Genomic DNA, 18,708 nt, shown 5'->3' with positions numbered 1-18,708 from the left:
AAGTGGGAGGTAAGAGGAGAGACTGAAACCAAATCATGGGCTTTTTGAGCATGCTAGTTGTTTCCTTCTTACTTCTGTATTTTTTTAAATTTGCAAAAATGAAAAATATATGCATAAATGCATCTAAACCAGTGAGATTCAGAGTGACATTAGGGTCGTTTTTTAATTGCCATGGCACATAGTTTTCCAAGTTTCAACTATAAAAGCATTGTCTTCCATCTGGTACGTTTACTGGGCACCGACGATGTTATAAGATGCTGATCTGTGACAGATACTGTGAAAAATATAAAGATACACAAGACCGAGGTCATGCCCTCAAAATCTCTCTGTCAAGTAAGAGAGACAAAAAAACAACACAAAGAACAGTAGGAGGTAAATGCCATTAAGGCACTTTATCCTAACATTAAAAATCCACACTGTGCAGTCATACCTTCCAGTTTCAAATCCCACCTTGGTCACATAGGCAAATATATTGACTGCTCTGAGCCTCAGCTTCCTTACCTATGCAATAGAGGTGATAAAAAATAGCACCAACTTCATGAACTGTTTTAAGAGTTAAATGAGACTTTTTTTCTATGTAAGTTAAAATGGCTAGTACACAGTCAGAATTCAATGAAAGTAGCTATAATTATATAATGAGTGGCATGGACACAGTTGTATACATTTCAGGTAGTTTAAATGGCAGCCCCTGCAATCAGTGAACCAGTTCAATCCTTGGTCCTCTCTTGATAGATAGATGGACGATAGATAGATGGATAGATAGATGGATAGATAGATGGATAGATAGATAGATAGAAGATAGACAGATACATAGACAGATGGATAGATAGATAGATGTGATATGATATGATAGATATGAAAGAAAATATCTAAACCAGTTTTATTTCACCCAATAGAGCTTAAGGAGGGAATTCTCTCTCATTCTGACATCAAGAAAAGTGGAATTCCTTTTACTTAGAGCTGGTAACTATCTTCCGTTTCCCAAGTCCCTGCCTGGGATAATGCTCACTGTATGACTGTTTCCTTGTTCTTTCTTTGATTGCAATGGTGCTCTGGAGAGAAGATTGTAAGGTCAGGTCCACACTAATGCAAAAATAAACATGGAGGGCAGTCTCTCAAGTAATTTATGTAGTATTGATCTAAAAGCTCACCAAATCAATGTGGTAAAAAGAAGTGAATAATCCTCAAAAGTCTAGAAATGCTTTCCAATAATGCCAGAATGAACTACTCTCTGCATTTTTAAGAAAGGGCTAACTAGTATTAATTATGACTGTTCCTTCACTCATTCATTCAAAAAATATCTACTGAGCACTTATAATATACTGGATACTGTTACAGGCATCAAAGACAGACCAAGGAATAAAACCAGAGAAAATCCCTGTCTTTATGGAATTAATATTGGCAATTCAATACCATTGGGTCTGCCATGTACTTGAATGATCTTTTCAGCACCATTGGGATTACAAACTATATAAAAGCTACTGGGTATTGATCTCCTGGTGCTTTATAATCTTAGTTAGCCATGAACGCAGAGTGAAAATAAAGCTTACACCTACAAAGTGCTCATTGCAATACAGAGCAAAGCAATACAAAACAGAGTTTCAGGCATAACAAGTGGCTCAGGCAATCAGAGGTCAAAAATCCTGAATGTGCTTTGTACTTAACGGCAAATCTTTCTTTGAGCAAGCAAGGGTTGTGATAAATAAACAATTCTGTGGAAGTTGAGAAGTACTGAGAAAAATGGTAGACTCAAAGCAGGGTGGTCAAAAGAGGGAGGGTTGTTTCTATCATTGCTTATCTTATTGGCTTGCTTGCGGAAGGATACTCTATAATTTACTAAAATTTAGAGCAAAACAGCACTTTGTGGCCCCTGAAACTTTGGTATAACCCTATTATTTAAAGTCGTATTGGCAGTTACAGATTAATATTGGCCAAAGCATTCAAATTACACAAAATTGTATTTTATGTAGCCAAGTATAAGTGACTTCCAAATGCGATGGATTGATGTCCAAGTTTAGACCATAGCCAATTTGTAGAATGCCAGCCACTAAACCTACTTGATGAGATTTCCCGGTCTCACTGTTTGCCAATGATGGTTTCTAAACTACTTTATTCATGTAGCTCAACAAAGCAATGATGACAGTGTGTTCTGGGGAGAGGACTGAGTATGAGGGGATCCTTGTTGTTTTGGGGGGGCAGTTTCTTTGGCTAAAGGTTGAACATCGTTTACAAGATTTATTTAAAAAAGAAAAAAGACATACAAAGGCAGGAGGTAAACTCAAGAACCTCTAATGACTGAGGCAAGTTGACAGGGCTTGCTCTTTCACTTTCTATATTCGTTAAAAGCCAGGTCTGAGCGATGGCAATATGGTTTATTATAAACAAGTACAGGAGGTAGAAGATTTTGAATCCATAATGTGTCTGGTTTCCCTCCTTTTCCCATACTGTGAAAAACTTATTGTCTTCTGATGCAGTAAAATGTTTATTTTAAAAATATTTGAGCATGTGATATTCTTTGAAGCCAGGATTCCTTCACTTACCGCACTCATGGTCTATTGGCAGAAACAGGTATACTAATAATTTAAGATCATAATCAAAAAAACAACTTCTAGGTGTGACCTGATCTGAAACTCTCCAACCTCTGAGTTCTAAGTCAGAAGGATTGCCTTCTGAGTAGAGTTTCTCCTAAGCGCTTTTCTCTGCAAGGTAACAGAAGTGTGTGTCAGGGGTCAATAGTGAAACAGCCAGACTCAAAGCCCTGGGGATGAATATTGGCCTAAGAAATCCAGGTTTCAAATTAACAAAAAGGAAACTAGCATACATTTTAAAAGAAAGGTGTAGTAAGCCAAGGAATCTAGCCTTTCAGCGAGTAGAAAATTGCTCTTTTGTCAAACATGGGTTAAATTTAACTGAGTTCAACGAGTTACCCATAGACTGAATGATGATAAACAGATAAGCAATGATCACTGTCTGTATTCAGAGTGGCTTCTGAACATATCTGGAGGTAAGCTGGAGTGCGAGCTAGAAACTGACCCACTGTCCAGTAGGAGACAGAACTGCCGAGTCCCTGCAAAAAGACACTGAGAGCTACAAAGTTTGTGGCACTGGATGGAGGAGGTTTTGTAAGCTACAACTATATCGCAACCACAGTATTCCAAAGACAATGCCACCACTTTAATGATATAAAGTGTCAGCAAGTTACTCAAATGCTTGAAATTTGAGGAGGAAAGGAAAGGGCCAGAGAGACAGCCATGGGGTCAGTAAATCTTGCTGTGGCCCTTGGCAGGTTCCTTTACGTATATGAGTGGCCGATGACCTTGGATGTTCTCCAGAAAAGCAATCTTCCCACTTTAATTTAGGAAAATGCTCTCATAAATGGGGCATTTTTCTCCGAGAATCAACTCTCCGGTCAGTTTTTAGAATCTCCTCCCTATCGTTATAAAGCAGTTTTAAATAGTTATTCAGTATACATAAAACAAATTTACAGACAGCCTAGTAATTCTCTAAATGAAGTTACCAAATCCTCGGGCAGAACCAAACCTCTAACACAGTCTCCTCCTTTCAATAGACAGAATGAGCACCCTTGGAATGCTGACAGCTGTGACCAAAATGGAAATCATTTCTTCTAAAATTAGTGAGCTTCTATTATCGTGTCTTTGGGCTTTTGCAGGCCAGGGGTCCCGGCTGTTTCCAGCACTTCCCCAGACAGTTAATATACTGACTTTTAAGCAGATTTTGTCCCTGAAGTAAGTCTGATTAATTGACTCATGGCACTTCTCGTGTATATAAAAACAACACTGTGGGCCAGCCTGGTGACATCGTGGTTAAATTCGAGTGCTCCACTTTGGCAGCCCATGGGTTTGTGGGTTCGGATTCCAGGCGTGGACCTACACATCACTCATCAAGCCACGCTGTGGCTGCAGCCCACATACAAAATAGAGGAAGATTGGCACAGATGTTAGCTCAGCGACAATCTTCCTCAAGCAAAAAGAGGACGATTGGCCACAGATGTTAGCTCAGGGCCGATATTCCTCACAAAAAAAAAAAAAAAACCCACTGTGGACAGTGATCACCAAATGCCAAAATTGGAGAAGACCAATGTGGGACTAACAGCCCCATCTACCTGTGAACTAACTGCCTGGAAAAGTCAGGAGCGGTGAAAAATCGGGACTGAAAAAGTTGAAAAACTGAAAAGCAATTATTTACTTCCCACTGTCTACAGAATATTATATATTATGCGTCACAGTGAGGTTAAAAATAGGTCCCATAAATTGTGTTGATCTGTTTGTGTAAAGTAATCTTTAAACCTATGAAAAAGACCTTAGAATATGTACAGGGCTACCTCCTAGCAGATGCCTCTAGAAGCATGATTATATACTCTCAAGGATGGTTCCCAACTGGGGTCGATTTTACCCCACGAGGAGGTTTGGTAACATCTGGAGACATTTTTGGTTGTCACAGCTAAGGAGAGTGGCATTTACTGGCATCCAGTGAGTAGAGACCTGAGATGCTGCTAAACATCCTACAATGCACAGGACAGCCCCTTACAACAAAAAATTATCTGCCCCAAAATGTCACCACTGCTGGAGTTGACAAACGCTGCTCTAGAGCAGTATTGTTCAATAGAAATGTGATGTGAGCCACGTATGTAATTTTAAACTTTCTAACGGCCGCATTAAAACAAAGGGAAAAGAAATGGGAAATCAATTTAAGAACATATTTTAATTAACCCAACAGAACCAAAATAATGTAATTTCAACATGGAATCAATATTTTAAAAATTGAGATACATCCCCTTTCTTTGTACTAAGTCTTCCAAATCCATTGTGTGTTTTACACTTACAGCACATCTCAATTTGGATTAGCCACATTTCAAGTACTAGGCAGGCACACGTGGCTAGTGGCTACCATATTGGAAAGTGTAAGTCTAGAGGATTAAAAATATATACACACTTTGTTGGTATGGAAAGAGCTAGTTCTCTCCAATTTACAAGTGATCTTATACTAAAGATTTTCCTAGTTCTAAACAAGTGCCACAGCAGAGACAAAATTGAGGACACTCCTAAGAAAAACTTGAAGTACAGCATGTGAGGAGCAAATGGATTTTTTAAATAGCGTCGTCTGCCAGGGGCTGATGAAAGTTGATTTCGTTAACAGAATGGTAACGAAACTGAGTAGGACGTGGCTGAAGAGCAAATGTGAACGTTTAGAACATACAACGCGTGGGGTTTCTCACCCATTGTATTTGAAACCCTCAGAATGTATTAAAACTGGCTATCTAACAGAAATATTATAAATTTTAAAGCTTCTTTTCTTTCTACCAAAAATTTAAGACAACTTTTGAATAGCCCATAAAAAACTTCCATCAAGTGCCAGATCAATCAGTCGGCAGCATTTATTTAGCAAGCACTGTACAAAGACTATTATATTATGCAATAAAAGAGAATTAAAAACAGCTCCTCTGCGTTACTTACAATCTGTTTGGGAATAAATAAATGATAACATATGAAAACGATTTTAGGACATTTAAAGCAACATTTTGATGAGTGCCTCTATAAACACTACTTTATACTCTGGGGCATTTTAAAATAATATAGTTCCCTTTGTTGATGTAGAATTTGCTGAATATCATAGAAATCTATAAAACTTTACTGCCCCCAAATCAGCCAGCTAAACCAATTACAAACAATTGAGTGCAGCTTTTTTTGGAGCACATAAGGGTAGTTAGTTAAATAGTTTACTCTTTTAAAATAATTCCTTATGTGTTATCTTTTCAGAAAAGGGAAATTTCACGGTTGGATTTCATAAAAATATCGGTGCCACCTCAAAAATGTTACAAAATAGAAAATCAACATTTTTTCTCACCTCTATTCTCAAATTATAAATGGATTCAGATGTGCACAGAGCAGTGGGTGGAAGCAAACACCTTCATGAGGGTTGGGGGACCCAAACCACAGGCTCAAGTTTGTGTCTTCTTTTGTCCTGAGTTGAATGCCAAATACATCCTGAAAATGGAAAAACACTGTCATTTGTATATATTTATCTGGTATTTTTGTAGGCAAGACAAGAGTCTGAGAGAAGTTCTTAGAATTTTTGACTGAGTTCAGAAATAGTTGTGAATGTGGACAAACAGAAATCCATTGATTCATTACGTGGAAAAATTATCTCAAGCATCTGGCTAGACAAAGATAGCTAGAAATATTAGATCTGTGCCAAATGTACCTGAAATGAGTTCTACTTACTCGCATTTTAATTCAGTGCTTCATATGCTGTTTTCTAAAGGAATGTTATTAGTTGCAAATAATGGAAGTTAGAATTCTGTAAATGACCAGAATTTGACGCTTCTTTTCAGAGTTTAAAAATCTTCTTAACAACTCAACAATGAAAAGACAAAAAATGCAGTTAAAAAATGGGCAAAGGACTTGAATAGATATTTTTCCAAAGAAGATACATAAATTGCCAATACGTACATGAAAAGATGCTCAACCTCACTAATCATTAAGGAAATGCAAATCAAAATCACAATGAGATAATACTTCACATGCCTTAGGATGGCTAGTATAAAAAAAATTTTTAAACAGAAAATAACGAATGTTGGTGAGAACATAGAAAAATTGGAACCCTTGGGCATTGCTGGTGAGAATGTAAAATGGTATCATTGCTGTGGAAAACAATATGGTGGTTCCTCAAGAAATTAAACAAAGAATTGCCATATAATCCAGCAGTTCAACCTCTGGGAACATACCCAAAAGAGTTGAAAGCAAAGACTCAAACAGACATTTGTACACCCATGTTTACAGCAGCATTATTCACAACAGCCAAAAGATGGAAGCAATCCAAGTGTCCATCAACAGATGAATGGATAAACAAAATGTAGTAAATGCATATAATGGAATATTATTCAGCCTTAAAAAGGAAGGAAATCCTGACACAGGCTACAACATGGATGAAATTTGAATACATTATGCTTAGTGAAATAACCCAGGCACAAAAAGCCAAATAGTACACAATTCCAGTTATATGGGGTACCTAGAGTAGTCAAATTCATAGAGACAGAAAGTAAAATGGCGATATCCAGGGGTTGGGGGAGGGAGAAATGGAGAATGATTGTTTAATGGGTACAGAGTTTCAGCTTGGAAAGATTAAAAAAGTTCTGGAGATGGCTGTGCAACAACACGAATGTGCTTAATGCCACTGAACTGTACACTTAAAAATGATTAAAATGGCCCCTAGTCAAGGGGCTGGCCTGGTGGCCAAGTGGTTAAGTTCACGCACTCTGCTGCAATGGCCCAGGGTTTCACTGGGTCGAATCCTGGGTGCGGACATGGCACTGCTCATCGGGCCACACTGAGGTAGTGTCCCACATGCCACAACTGGAAGGACCCACAACTAAAAATGCACAACTATGTACCAGGGGGCTTTGGGAGAAAAAGGAAAAATAAAATCTTAAAAAAAAAAAAAATGGCCCCTAGTTCACTGCTGGTGGGAATGTAAATTTGTGCAGCCACTATGGAAAACAGTATGGAAGTTCCTCAAAAAATTAAAAATAGAACTACCATATGATCCAGCAATTCTACTTCTGGGTATTTACTTGAAGAAAACAAAAACATTAATTTGAAAAGATACCTGCATCCCTATGTTCATTGGAGCATTATTTACAATAGCCAAGATATAGAAGCAACCTACGTGTCCATCGGTAGATAACCAGATAAAGAAGATGTGGTATATATATATATAATGGAATATTATTCAGCCATAAAAAAGAATGAAATCTTGCCATTTCCAACAACATGAATGGACCTAGAGGGTATTATGCCAAGTGAAATAAGTCAGACAGATAAAGACAAATAGCACATGATTTCACTTTTATATGGAGTCTAAAAGACAAAACAAACAAACAAAACAAAACAGAACCAGATTCATAGATACAAAGAACAAACCAGTGGTCGCCAGAGGGGAGGAAGGTAGGGGGACTGGTGAAATGGCTGAAGGAGATTAAGAGATACAAGCTTCCAATTATAAAATAAATGGGTCATGGGGATGTAATGTACAGCATAGAGAACACAGTCAGTAATGTAACAACTTAGCATGGTGACAGATGGTTACTCATCCTAACGTGGTGATCATTTTATAATGTATATAAATGTAAAATCAATATGCTGCACACCTGAAACTAATATAATGTTGTACATCAATGATACTTCAATGAAAAAAATTAAAATGGTATAGTTTATGTTATATATATTTTACCGTGGTAAAAAAAAGAAAAAACTTCTTTAGAAGAATTTCACATGAGCTCACATGCAAGTCATCTATTGTATTCTGTTTATGCTTTTGCTGTAATCCTGACCCAATGTGTTTTATCATTTCCTTGTGCCCCAGAGAAAGAAACAGAGACTGGATAGAAAGCCTGGTGGATTTACCTTCTTTCCTGTGTGCCAAATCCATGTGTCACCTATCATCTCTATTTGAGGTCACACAGGCATCTCAAACCCAAAGCATGCACAACTGAACTCACCGTCTTCTCTCCACACCCGCTTTTCCTCTTCTATTGCCAATATCAGCACTGCAGTCCTCTCACTCACCCAACCCAAAAACCTGGGAGCTGTCAATTTCTCCTCTACTCGGCCCTGCATCTAATTCATCATAAAGAATTGATTCTACCTCCTCCCACCTCACACATCAGCCCCACTTCTTTATATTTTCTAATTCTACTTCAGTTCCTAACTAGTCACCATTGTCAGTTTTGTCTTCCTCTATCCATCCTTCACCATGTCATCAGAGTGACCTTTCTAAAATGCAAATATGTACATATGCTTTCCACCTTCTATGTTCGAAAAACTCAACTAAGGATGCCTGATGCTGCCATCACAGCAATTCATATTTCAGGACATAGGGGCATAGATGGAAAGAAGGTACAACGGGAAGTGAACCACATGCAATACCTGTTGATCAAGATTACACAACTCCGCTAACATCCATGTGTATCCCTGATGACGCATTTATAAATTGAATCACGTCGGTCATAAACTGGTCTCACGGAAGAGTCCCTCCATATTTTTGCACTTTCTCACTCTTATTTCCATTCTTAATTTCAACAGTTTTTCAGTTTTCCAATTATGTTTCTTACATACTAACCAAAAAAAGTAGGACGGCAACAGCATCCATGATATCACAAAGCAGTGAACCCAAGTTGGAAAAAGAGAATCCTGCATTTCCATGGGATATGAGTAGTTGCAATACTTCCTGTATCTACTTCCTACTGAAATTGAAGTCTACTGGTGTCCTGGGAAGCTGGACGATAAGTGTTTGAAATGCAAGTGGATGTGGTGGATGTGCCTGAAATCAAGTGTTTTATTTTACAGTATTTGGAAAGATCGAGTGTGACAAGATACACAACCAAATAGGATGTTTAAAAAGAAGGGTTTAAATTATCATTATCCACACATAATGACTTACGATTTAGACAACTCAATTGATTCAACTGAAAAACTACGAGAAATAATGAGTCAAGACCCACAGCTTTCTTGGAAACCCACAAACACCATATGTAAGATATGAAAAGAGCCCTATTCTTAAGACCAACAAAAAAAATATCTGAAAATCATCTTTTTAAAATGTGCGGAAATTAAATGAGAGATATATCTTGGTTCTAGATAAGGATATTGAATTTATAAAGTTAAACATTTAATGCAATTATAATCAAAATTCTGATAGGATTTTCTTGGTGATTTGATAAAGTATTTCTAAAATGTATAGAATAAATTGAACATATTTTGAACAAATTAAAAAAAAATCTTACTCTGCTCAGTTTATTCTTTCAGAAAACCCCAGGCAGGATTTTAAGTCCTTTGCCTATTGCATCCTTTTGGCATTATCACACTTCATAACAGCTCTTCATTTCCAGGTCTTTCTCTTGATAAAGTGTTTGACGTCAGAGACAGTATTATTTCTCATTTCCACCACCCAGTGCGAAGCCTGGCTCAGAGGGAGCACTCCATAAATATTTGTTGAATAAATAATTTTTCAACTGGTTAAACAACCGCACCCACAGAGCGATGATTAACAGACATGTGTTACCCTGCAGGGCGGGCCCCCGTGCCACGCTATAGGATTTTCTTTGCCCTGCCGTCATCACCATACTTGTCAATGATTAAATGAATTCGTACATGGTACACTTGCTGGTTTGTGAAGGGCAAGTGTCTGGGAGAAATAAATAATAAGCTGGCAGAAATGAGAATGCTCCCAAAGCCTGATAGGCTGGAAAAATGGGCCCAATTTAGGAAGATGAAGTTCAGTACAGGCAACTGTAAAAGAGTACACACACACAGCCCTCTATGGATAAAAGTTGGGGAACATGAGACAGGAACAGATTTTTGAGAACATACTTGGGATTTTGAAAGCCACACAGTGGAGTGGTCTCCAAACTCTAAAACAAGGTGGCTTTATGTGGTCTAAATGGTCCTCGACTCACTTTGAAAAGCAACGGAAGATATAGTGTTTCCAAATTTAATAATCTTTGTTTTTATGGGTTATATTTTGTTTGGATTAAAATTACCTAATGTTTGGATTCCGTTTTAGATTTCCATAAAATCAGTTAGACTGTGTCATCTTTTTTTAAGTAGAAATATAATTTTGTATCACTAAACAGGAGGCTCTATTGAGTCTTGGGAAAATTAAAAATTGCCCTGAAGCCTCATAGCTTGTAAGGACTCGACTAGATTCGAAGCCAGACAAGAACTTGGCCCTCAGCCTTTCCCATAACTATGAGAATAATGTAGTTATGGCTAAACATAGATAAGTAGTCAAGGTACTTGTTCTCTTTTACACTTCAGTGCTTTCTAGAAGGTTCTCAAATGTCAAGATATACATATAGGAGTTGCTCCATCAAATGAATTTTCCCTGAAGACCCTATCATAACATGAAGATGTGGCATATCTGTTAAAAAACAGAGTATGAGAAACTTCGCAAATAAAGGAATTAGGCATGCTTCCTATACTATATCTTAAAACATATCTGCTTTCCTTTTTTTAAAAAAAAAAACTTTAATGACTTACTTTTTCTGGGAAAGATTTGCCCTGCATCTCTGCTTTTCTTTGTCTTTTCTTCTCTCTTTCTCTCTCTCTCATCCATTTATAAATGTGCATATTTTGCCACTAATAATGCAGCAGAATACAACGTAGGTATATAGAGAAAAACTCTAGCAATGTAGACAAATTAAACCTCAGATTCGTCTTCATTTTAGACACATGTGAAATTTGCCCTTTTAAAAGAGAAGTTCAAGCAATGGATCATTGATACTTTTTTCACTATAGCCCATGGCCATTATTCATAAGTGACGTTAAGCCAAAAAGAGGTGGGCATCTTTAAACATGTAGGTACCAGTCTGCAAGCCTCAGACAACAATGCTACTTCCTGTAAAGATTTCCACATACAAACAAATTCCCCTGCATGCCGTGGGGAATGCTATGGAGAGAGGCAGCCTATAATTACACTTCCAATAAACGCAAATGCACAAAATAGTTTCAAAACCATTGCCACGGATTTTTGCAATATCTTTTGGTTTACCAGACACATAATTGACTAGCTTGGACTTGACTTAAAAAATCAAAATAAATGCTAAATGCCTGGTATGTTTGTAGAAGAAAATGCCAACAGTATCATGTGCTGCAGATAATTAACAGTGTGAAAGAAAGTGGAGCCCTAGAGATCAAAATTTTCCATCCCTACTTGTACCCTTAATAAATTATTAGATTTTCAGACTATATCAATATAATTCAAATATCAGCTGGAATCTACTCTGTCCTTGATTCAAACATCCATCCCCTGGGTTCTAGAAGAACAAAGTCCATTCCAAACATTCCAGATGTTTTGGGGGGGGGGGGGAGCTGGTATGTGTGCAGGGCTTCCTTGGCGCAGAATGCCTGCTTCAGGCTCTTTCTGTCCATGTTGACCCTATCCCACCCTACGTGGAATGAGGCCTTTCTCATAATTTTCAATCCAAAACAAAAGGAAGCCCTCAAAGCATGAATGATTATGACAGACTTTATGAAAAGTTGAAGACTTGGAATAGTTTACAGAAACAGAAACAATTTCATTAAATATTAAACATTCTTGTCCTTAAGAATCCGTCAGTCGCCGCATTTACCCTCTGTGGTTTCCCAGCATCACGCCATCTCCCTGGCTCCTCTCCCGCTCTCCCCTCCCATTTCTCCACCTCTCCCCTTCCTTTTCTATATCTCCCCAGCTCCAGTTCAGCTCTCTACATGGCCAATCTCTAAAACTAGTACTAAGATCACCTTAGAATCTTCAGGCTCAATTGGTGCTCAGCAGAACAAAGCATATCTTCAAGTAACATGATCTACCTTCCTTTGAAGCCAGTTGTGTTTGGTCTTGGCCACTTCCCTAATTTACACTATAACCAGATTTGTTTGTTAAAATAATTCTGTGCAGGATTTGGAAGTCTGGAGAAACAAGTTGTTTATGTTTTTACATATCATAACTTTTTTAGAATATAAAATTCAAGTTAACCCAAATACCCAAAGTCATTTTAGTGAGCCATGTCTCTCTTTTTGAGTTCATGTTTGTTCAGTCCTGAAAGAACCATCTTACAAACAGCCAAGGGGTTAAGCATACTTGAAATTTTGACCTTCCTTCTCCACGCAGTTCGCCATACTGGCTCAGTGTCTTGAAGCATATCCTCTAATACAACTGTCTCCAAGTGCCAGAGAGTCTATAAGCCAGATGGAAGTGGTCTTAACATGAGTAAATTGAGACAGTTAAGAAAATGACTTTTTTTCTTTCCTGAGCTAACATCTATTGTCAATCTTCTTCTTTTTGTATGTGAGCCACCACCACAGCACAGCCACTGATAGGCGAGTGGTGTAGGTCCACGTCCAGGAACCAAATCGAGGCCACTGAAGTGGAGCATGCAGAACTTAACCACTAGGCCACTGGGGCTGGTCTGAGATTATGTAGCATTAATTTGTTTACAAATCTTGTACTTACATACTGTTTCATATTTTGCAGTCATGTAATAAACAATGCTTGAGAGATGAGGGCTGAATCTTTCCATTCTCAAACATTCTTATCTGGAGTCTTACAAATCCTAGTATCCAATTCTCAAATATGAAGTGAGTCTAAATGGTCTCACACTTGCACACACAACAGGTTTTCTGGTGGGGTTATTATTCTAATAATATCAGTTTGGAGTGAGTTTCACTTTGAAAAAAAAAAAAGCAGAAGTATTTTTGGGAAAAAGAAAATTAGTTCCCAGGTTTACCTTTTTCTTTATCCAGCCAAAACATATTTCTGGCTAAAGGTGTCTCTTACTCACCTTGTTTTTCAATTCATCATTCAGAGATGCCCTGGAGGCCACGATGATTGCTGAAGGCTTATTCCATCCAGCCCCATGATTCATTGATCCTGTGAGTCCACGGTTTGTAATTATAACATAATGGAAGATATTATTTTATGAAAAGAGGAGCTATGACTTGTCCGAAAAAGGAATATAGAGTATAGTAAATATAAGATGAATTGGAATACAAGTTAACAAACACTTTCCTTTTGTGTGAACAGGATTTGAATGAGTCATTTTAGATGGAAAAAAGACAGACAAGAAGTTTAATTTATTCTTTAAAACATTTGCTTTATTCTTCAGGAATAAATTGTCCTAAATTACATGTTTTTTGTTCTTAGGAAATTAAGCTTTTGAATAGGACGTAAGTATTTTAATATTAATTAAAATGTATTTTTACTTATTTAGTTACTTAAGACATTTTAAGTTTCCTTTTATGGTTGATATACTTCTATTTAATTAACAAAAAATGTTACTATTATCATATAAACACAAGCATTAAAAAGTAGCAAGTGATTTGCCAATACAATGAGTAGCTAAATTTGAAACTCAAATCCTTTATGAACCAACTGACTTACAGTAATTGTGCTGTATTTTTCCATCACAGACAAGAGCATTTTGGACTATCTTATGAATTCAGAGTCCAGGGAATTCCAATGAGATAACGTCATTGACCTTGAGTACAAATAATCAGTGGTGAATAATGTAAAATGATGATGTGAAAGTTACAAGGAGCTCATTCTCAGACTCTATCAGCAAACCTGCTAAATCAACAGTAGGATGAGACACAGCGTAAACTGAGAGAGCAGAACTTTAAAGCACGTTACCTAAAATAGAAAGGTTTCTAAATAACTCTGAGAGATTAAGTGCGAGCCCTCACGCTTAACTGCTATTAAATTAGTCCAGCATGAGAGCATCTATCATGTATCCATCAGCCCTGCATTGTTTAAGTAACCAAAGATAAACGTCAACTTTCAGCTCAGCGGTTCTCATTCAGTCGTTCCTTTTGCCTAGTGCATCATTTAAGTCATTTAACTTCCCCACTCTTCCCAGAGTATGCAGTTTCATCAGAACTGTCCCTGTTTTCCAGCCACACACTCCACTGTGAATAAGAGACAAACGCCAACTCTTTAAAGAGGCAATGCCATGGGAGCAAAGGATCATCTGAGCCACACTATGTATGTTTACACCCACGGGCTGCCAAAAACCTCCTTGATACTTGTCAGAAAGGCAGTTGTAATTAGGGAGAGCAGAGGAAGATCAGCTTCAGTTTGCTAACTGACCCGAGGCATCTAATTTATGGACATGTTCACTTTGTTAAAACATGCAAGCAAAGAGCTATTAGAGGCCATATGCCATTCGTTATGAAAAGCACATTCCTTTAGTCTTTGTAACAAAAGCCATATGGCTTTCTGAAAGTTAATTATATCATAAATATGCTGTAATAGTGGGGAGTGTGGTCTAGCAATTGCTGGAAGAATCTTTGAGACCTGGCTTTGAGTCAGTTTCTCAGTGGATTCCATTCAGAAACTTGGGGAAGTCACATGCCCACTGAGACTCAGTTTCCCAATATTCAAAATGACGATAATAATATGGCCCCTAAATGAAAGAAGAAAATGGAAATGTTTTCTACTTAAAGGTAAAATAATATTACAAACTACAATTCAGGTCAATAAAACAGTAAAACGGTAAAAGATTTTTTGAAATATCAACTAGTTAATCAAAATGGTCTGTTCCTCCTTCCCATGTTTCCTTCCCACCATTGCCAGAGTAATCTTTCTGGAACACAAATCAGATCGTTTAACTCCACTGTTAAACATTACTTACAAAATAGCACTTGAACTCTGTATAAATGACCCTTTACAACCTGCCCCGTGCCTGCCGTCCAGACTCATCTGGCAACAGTCTCTCCCTGCCCTGACACACAGACAGACACACCAGGTCCTTGGACAGATTGCCCTCATTTACATCTCTGTGTATTTCAAAGTCTGCTCTCTTGGCCAAGGATGTCTTGCCTCCTCTTCTCCACTCACCTCCTGCGCATGTGTCAAGACCCAGCCCATCATCACCCCAGGTGAAGTCTTCGACTTCCTCAGGCCATTGGTAGATCTCTGCTCTAAGCTCCAATAGCACTTGCTGCCCACCTGCTTAAGCACTTGTTACATTATACAGCCATTATCTTTAAAGACATCACTCTCTCCTCCATCAGAATTGAGCTCCTGAAAGGGAGAGTCTAAGGCCAGGCAAGTAGCAGGTACTCAATAAATAATAGTTTATCATCTACTTTTTTTTTTTTTAATATTTTATTTTTTCCTTTTTCTCCCCAAAGCCCCCTGGTATATAGTTGTATATTCTTCGTTGTGGGTCCTTCTAGTTGTGGCATGTGGGACGCTGCCTCAGCATGGTCTGATGAGCAGTGCCATGTCCGCGCCCAGGATTCGAACTAACGAAACACTGGGCCGCCTGCTGCGGAGTGCGCGAACTTAACCACTCGGCCACGGGGCCAGCCCCAGTTTATCATCTACTTTTAAAAGATAGAGGTAACTGGCTGTTTGACCCCAGGGGTCTGTTTTTTAACTGGTTTCCCTACTCATTTCAACGTCTCGACCCTCCATCTGTAACATTTTATAATAGCCAGAAAATGATCCTGAGGGTCTTGTAATGTTCTTAACTACCAATGACAGACTCTTCCACTGTGCTATCCTTTTCATGCAAGAAAATGAAATGATTTTAGAAGGTTTTTCAACAAGGATTAAAGCCAAGAGTTTTCTGGTTAAACTTCAGCTAACCAAAAAATTAAATGAAACACAAGTGCTCATTCCTCGAGCATTTTAGTTAATCGTGGTTTCATGGAACCTTAATCCAGCATGGAGGCTGAAATGAAACCAGAGAGCCAACAAGCCCAGCACATAACTACAAATCCACTGGCCACAACCAGAGTCGTGCATCATGTAATAGTAATGACTATAAATTGTCCAACATTAAATTCTCATCCCCACGATACAGAACATTATTCTAATGGCCTACTTTGATTTGTTTTAATTTGGTTTGATTATGCTTCTGGTTTACACCTTGAGGAGACAGAAAAACCTCTCTCTGATTCCATAGGATTTGGATTCTGTATAAAGTAGGTGCCCAAAGAACCCTCTTTCAGAAACTAAATCATCTCCACGTGTGCTAAGAGTAGCAAAAAGAATAAGGACATTTATGTCTGTGATACCCACACGTAACTTGGATCAAAAGCAGAGGAATGTCTGAAAGTTACAGAGGAGAGAGGGCAAAGAGTCTGACTTCCAAATTTGTTGGGAGCCGTTTATAGGAAACAAGCTTTAGGATCTGATTTGAGGGCGAGACAACAGGGAAGTAATAATAAGAATAAAGGCAAAAGGGAACCACTGGCAGGGTTGAGCTCCAAAACTTTAATTTCCTCAAAACAGTTTCCAGATGGTTAAGAATGTCTTTCTATGTACGGTACTTTCAGGAGCTAAATAAAAAGTCATCCATTTGCCAATGTGGCAATTTTTTAGCAAGATGCCACATTCACTTTCAATTGTCATTGCTGATACTAACCCTCTGACGTTCAAGACACCTGCCTGGGGGCCAGCCCCACACTCTGATTTTATCAGAATGTCAGGAACAGTCACCAGGACCTGGCCCTTAGGGGACAGGGCTCTTAGTCATGGAACTCTTGCAGGGGAAAAGAAAGGAAAATATTAAGGAGATAAATAAGGTGTCATTTCTTGATTCTCCAAATCCTTTCTCATCTTGCTGGAAACAGACCCAGACTGAGACTCAGGAGACTGGAGTCTCGTCCCCACACCTGCCTTTTTGATAAGTTAATGAATCTCTCTGTACCTCAGTTTCTCTGTCAGCCTTCTGCTGAATAGAAATATGAAGAGTATGAATAACCCTATTAACTGCACACAAATTTCTTAAAAGCCTATTCTACAAACACGATGACTTTCAAAGTATCCTCTCTTTATTACCAAGCCATGCATTCATTCATTCATTCGACAACTATTTTTGAAGGCCTGCTATGTATCAGACACTGGGTGCTGGAATTGAATGGTGAGCAAAACACAGTTGCCAACCTCATGGAGTGTAACATCTAATTAGGAAGACAAGGACTGATCAAATAACCACACACACACAGAATTACACACGGGGATGTATGCAATTACAACACACACCATGATTCAGAAAATACTGTATTTTAACTATTGAATGTTCCCGTTTGTTCTCTAATTTATCAGTTAACTTTATCATCAAACAATTCTTCAAAAAAACTTTCCCAACATAACATTTTATTTGTTCAGGCTTTTAGATAACGATTAGAACTGAGGTTTCCAGGTGGAACTGAGACTCCACTTAGTGAAACAGAAGAAATGTTGGTATAAATTTAAAACTATAAAATACGAAGTCAAGACCTCAAGGACCTTTCCTGGAAGGACTTGGGGCATGTTTACAGAAAAGCCATCTTTTGGTGTTTGTAATATAAAAATCCTCCATCCGTGGTGATAGTATTAGCTGACACATCACGTTTACCGTGTGCTAAGGCTCTGTCCCAAGCACTTTATAAATATTAACTCATTTAGTCATGCAATCACCCTCTGAGGTAGGTGTTAGCAGCGGCAGCAGTTTTACCTTCATTCTACCAAAGGGGAAACTGAGGCACAGAGGGATTCAATAACTCACCTACTGTCACACAGCCAGTAAGTAGAGCCAGGATTCAAACCTAGTCTGTGCTCTTATCGGCCTCTTGTTCATACAGTTGGTCTGCTGAACTGTGTCAAAACCTAGGGGGCTTTTGGTTCAAAAATTTAGACGGCATGTTCAAAAACTCCCTCTGCCCCCTCACGTGTTCTTCTCTTGCCCTTATCCTTCTCCAAAGAACAAACTCCCCTCGGTAACTCCTGGAGCGAGTCACATTCAAAACAAAGCAAAACAAAGCTTTCAATTCCTTTCAATCAGAAATGTGATCTATTGGGATAAAAAAAGAGAGGATTTCCTAAGTACTTTTCAAACACAAGCGGCTCAGTTGCTCATGCTTTAGCAAAATGTCTTCTCTCGTTATCATTATTGCAGAGTCAGCTGTACAAAGGTTTGGTAGAAGCTCTACCCTGAAGGAAATGTTGCTCCTAAAATTCAACAGAGTACAATGCGAAATGGGGCCATTAGTCTAAACTTTGGACTCTAAAGTAAGGTGGAAAAAGCCAGCCCTGCACTGACCCTGTTCTATCGCCACATAAATTTGAGGCCAGAAAAGCATCCACAGAAGGTGTGTTGATGACTACTACCTTTTCATCTCAAGTCATGCTGCTTCCCAGGCTTCAGCCATGCCAGAAGATTTC

General features: G+C 38.3%; 1 long non-coding RNA gene across 1 annotated transcript in view; it reads right to left on the bottom strand.

Annotated features, from left to right (window-relative positions):
* LOC106783307 (uncharacterized) overlaps positions 1–18,708 on the bottom strand; it is a 208,376-nt gene that overhangs the window by 45,858 nt on the left and 143,810 nt on the right. Inside the window, exon 4 of the long non-coding RNA XR_011440057.1 lies at positions 5,866–6,005. This is a non-coding gene — a long non-coding RNA (uncharacterized lncRNA). The remainder of the gene's footprint in view (positions 1–5,865; positions 6,006–18,708) is intronic.

This window comes from Equus caballus, chromosome 6 (genome assembly GCF_041296265.1).
Source record: "Equus caballus isolate H_3958 breed thoroughbred chromosome 6, TB-T2T, whole genome shotgun sequence".
Lineage (NCBI taxonomy): Eukaryota > Metazoa > Chordata > Mammalia > Perissodactyla > Equidae > Equus > Equus caballus.
The sequence above is the reverse complement of the archived record's forward strand: the minus strand, read 5'-3'. Positions and strand labels throughout refer to the sequence as shown.